This window comes from Papilio polytes, unplaced genomic scaffold (genome assembly GCF_000836215.1).
Source record: "Papilio polytes unplaced genomic scaffold, Ppol_1.0 DF823288.1, whole genome shotgun sequence".
NCBI classification, from domain to species: domain Eukaryota; kingdom Metazoa; phylum Arthropoda; class Insecta; order Lepidoptera; family Papilionidae; genus Papilio; species Papilio polytes.
Window position 1 is genome coordinate 2,246,885 of NW_013525916.1, and position 4,597 is coordinate 2,251,481.

Here is a 4,597-nt window from a genome sequence, read left to right on the forward strand (position 1 = left end):
TGGACAGTTGCTCAAGCCAAACAGAGGTATGGACTTACTGTCAACAGTTACCATTCACACTGTACCAGTTGATTAAGAGTCCAGTTATTGAGCACTACTGGCCAACTATTCGAACAAAGTATAATCCGCGCATTAGACTGGACTACTTTAGAATTTTTATACTACCAACAATGTGATTGGACTACCTCTGTCTACCCCATTTATGTTACTGTACGTTGTACGTAACGTTAAAGTACTGAGATAGATTACCAACTGGGCCATGGCGCGTCGACGCCGCAAGTCTAGACGTCTTGGGCTATGCGGTGCGCGCGGAATTATTATCGAATCTGAGTTTTGCAACAACATATATTGTTAAATAATACAAAATAATAATTATTAATAAGAATAGTACTCACAAATGTTTATTTCTAAATTAAATTATCTTCTCTATTAAAAAAAAATGAGTATGTATTTATGTTATGTATGTTACGCCATATATGGCTTTTGCGTGCAACTTCGAAATAAAAAAATGGAATAGGTCTATTAGATTTTCAGTTTATGATGTACATAAGAAATACAAATTATTCCTTTTATTTATGTTAATATAAGTTATTTATTGTTACAGATAAAAGTGAGCTGCTATGAAGGAGAGGATATCATGTGAGTAAACGAAGAAAAGATAGGGATATAGATTTAGGATTAATTAAATAAATAAATTTACAAAATTAATTTGTCGTTTTCATCACGAAATCCAGGTAAACATGTGGCAACATTAATTATATTAATGTTATAAATGCGAAAGTTTGGATGGATGGATGGATAGAGTTTGTAGCCTAAACGCCTAGGCTAGTTACTTATGTTTTTTTTTTAAATTTCACGCAGACAGAGACGCGGACGAAAGCTAGTCTTTCATAAATATAGTCGTAAATATTATAACTTTCTAGAAAATAAAATATACTCTCAACAAACAATAACTGTCTAAAATGAGATCAAAAGAAACATTTGAAGATTATTGTAGGAATTTCTTTGTGTCGAGGAAAGTTTTCTACATCTGTACGTTACCTACGTGAATGGCTCATTTATTATTATTAATATTTCGTCATTTATTATCTGTATATTTTCAATCGTATTTTATTATATATCGTATCTATTAAATTATTTTAAATTACCATAAAATTGTGATAAGTTAGTGGACAATGGAACTGAATGGTTCTGTACAATAAAATATATTAAACTGTAACATTCACAAGAATTTAAATTTATTTATATAATAACGTCGCTGTATTACAAATACAAATATTTTATTGGTAATCGAATTACAAGTCATAATTTAAAAAAAACTTTACATATATTACAAATGACTGAATAAAAATTGAGTACATAAAACAATCATGGAAGCAAAAATTCTTCGAAACTATAGAAGGATTTTTGTAAATGTATTATGGCTTATTATAAATGTATACCTTAGTTTGTTACATTTTTATTTAACTAAAAATACTTAGATTTTTTTATAGTAGGTAACAAACGAGCACGCGGTCACATTCACCAAAAACCAACGTGATTGCACATTGACATCTGCTTTTGCAGATGCGTTTGCATATCTTTAACATAAGGGGACGAGAGGGGGACGTACAGGATGAGAATATGTCTACTCCTCCGCATAATCTAGAGAATTTTGGTAGGTGTTTGTTCGCAACTTTACGACTATTATACTACGATGCGTATTTTACATGTAACATGTACATAATTGTTAGTAAATTAGTTATAGATGTCTTATATTAGGCCTCTGTAAATATACGTTTTGCTGAAATTTATGTACAAAAAGAAGTTGTTCGAAAAGACGGAGATTTAAAACCCACGCTAAGGATCTCTAAATTTATTCGGCATTTTCATATTCAACATGATTTTACGAAATAAATATCGCTCCAATATTAATGACAAATTACTGCCTTTGATGTTGTTATAATTATATAATGTTATACAAATATGAATCTAAACATAAAGTCATAAGATTTAAAATCGTTTCAATAATTTATGATACTCTAATTCTTTTCCTGGAAACAAGGGAATGTTTCTTGCAATAAATTTAACATAATTATAATAAAAAGAAATTTAAACAGGTAATAATTTTCTTAAGTTTCATTTATAAAATAAAATAAATCTGAAATAAAAATGTTACAAAGTACTACGAATTAAAATATTTATGTTACAAAAGTAATATTCAATACTTACGATTATCTAACGAATTTAACTATACCTTCTTCAACATATTTCTATATCATGTTTTAATCTTCTTGTTCGTGTTATGTATTTTTTAATATCATAAGGTAGCAAACAAGCAAGCGGCCACTTAAATCCGCCGAAATGGCAAAGCGACCGTTGCCCATAGACACTCGCAACAGCGAATGCGTCGCCTATCCTTAATTGACGAAGGAGGAGACGCACATAAACTGGACATTTCCCCTTCCTATACGTCTTCTCCGCCGTCAAATCCACGTTCCCTTCCCACCCCTTTCCTATTAGAAAAAGGGTGAGAAGGAAAAGGGACCAAGGTTGGGCCCCGGCACCACACTCACCAGACAAAATTCCGAATTGCTCCTACTTGACGACTCTCTTCTGTGTTGTCGTGGTATTGCACCAGGCAGGCCCATTCGTGCGAAGATGTTAAAGCGGGTTCTACCACTGCTAAATTTCATATTAAACATGTGAAGCTATTTATATCTAGAAGTCGTACCCGCATACACACAAAAGGCGTTCCCTACCGTCACTGAGTTGTCACGGCTTTGCTATCTCTAGATTTCTAATGTTTTATTTGTATTCTATTTGTTGTTAATTAATATCTGTTTTGTCACGTGTACGATCTTCCTATTTACAGGTGAATATTATAGTTAACTAGCTATCGCCCTCGACTGCGTCTGCGTGGAATCAAAAAAAACAAAAGTGAATAGCCTAACGTGTTTTTCCAGATTATCCTCTGTGTCGTTTAGGTTACAAACTCTAACAAACATCCATCCATCCATCTAAACTTTCGCATTTTTAATATTAGTACGATTTTTAAGGTTATTGCAGTTCTATTATTACCGAAGACCACGGCGTTAGCGTAACATTGTTTTTATAAATCCGCTCGTTTTATTCCACTGGTGTGGCTACGAGTGTATAAAGTACCGGCTGTATAAAAGCACGTGAACAACTTTGATTTTCTATCGCACAACTCTTTAGTCGCACTTTGATTTCTGTAAGCTTATATGGAGGTGTGCACACTATTCGATTTTTAGTTGTGCAACTAAACAATTGAATGGGAAACATTCGACAATCGCACGACAGTTATGCGACAGTTTAGTCAAAGGTGTGCGCCCGCTTTAAGTGGAAAAGAGCTCTTAATTGTATAAACCGCTTAAAAATAGAATCTACATTCTGTAATCTCTTAACGTTGTTCTTTAAATTTTGGATGTTTTATTTACTGCTAAATGTGATGTCGACGGTTTGCGAGACGTTACCCTGATTTATGTGCGGATTTATATTGATTTAGGGTGACAAGAAAACGTTATTTGTTATCCGGAATTAGGCAAGGATTTAGGATGACCAATGATACTTCGGACAGTAGGTTGAAATTCAAATAGGGTGACCAAAAAGTAACGGGTTTACGAGTTATGGACATAATCTAGGTTATCTTTGTAAATTTAAAAATAAATAAAATTGAAAGGCAAATTCAAACATTTATTTTCTTCGTTGACATATTAGAACTTAAAAGTTTTTGTTGTTATTTCGTCCTTATTTTGTTATTCGTGTGGTCATAGTAGTAAGTAAAACGCAAAGCATTCCACACCTAATCCACAAGTTTACGATCGTTGGGCGTATTGGAACGTTCCTGACATTTCTTCATATAACATTAACCGACGTTATGTTGCCGCTGATAGAGTATCGTTTGATCTTTATTTGTATGGTGATAAATATTAAAATCCCTTGTAATTTATTTCGTTAACTGTAAATAATGGTTTAATAGAAATTGTGTCAAAAGATCATTCCTATTTCAGAAGTATTGTTTTCGATGTTACTCAGAGGAACGACCGCAGACGTGAGAATGTATTTTTGGATGCAAACTATATATTTGAGGGCGGTATTTTGTTGTCTTTGACGTGAAATATCTCTTTTGTCTAAAATGTAATGAGATTTTTTGATTGAATTTACTATTATTAGAAAGTGGACATTAACTATTTTAATAATCCGACTTAATAACATATGATTGTATTTAGTAGCAAACTAACATTATTTCTTAGTCTCGCTTTGTTTCCTGCGTATATGGAGGTGCGCACAACTCGATTTTTAGTTGTGTAACTAAACAGTTGAATTGGCTACGTAACAATTGACAATCGCATCTCCGTATAAACTCATAGGAATCAAAGCGAGACTAAACAGTTTTGCGATAGTTTTATCAATTATTTGTTCATGCGAGTTTTATTAAAATATTCAATGTAATTATATCATTCTATCAAACTAATATTATAAATGCGAAAGTTTAGATGGATGGATGTTTGTTACAGTTTGTAACCTAAACTTTTAACAGTGGTAGTGCCCGCTTTAACATCTTAGCACGAATGGGCCGGCACGCCCGGTGTAA

The 4,597-nt window shown here is 32.7% G+C and overlaps 1 long non-coding RNA gene across 1 annotated transcript in view; it reads left to right on the forward strand.

Annotated features, from left to right (window-relative positions):
* The window catches only part of LOC106104989, a 97,047-nt gene that overhangs the window by 31,570 nt on the left and 60,880 nt on the right, over window positions 1–4,597 (forward strand). Inside the window, exon 2 of the long non-coding RNA XR_001225711.1 lies at window positions 605–639. This is a non-coding gene — a long non-coding RNA (uncharacterized LOC106104989). The remainder of the gene's footprint in view (window positions 1–604; window positions 640–4,597) is intronic.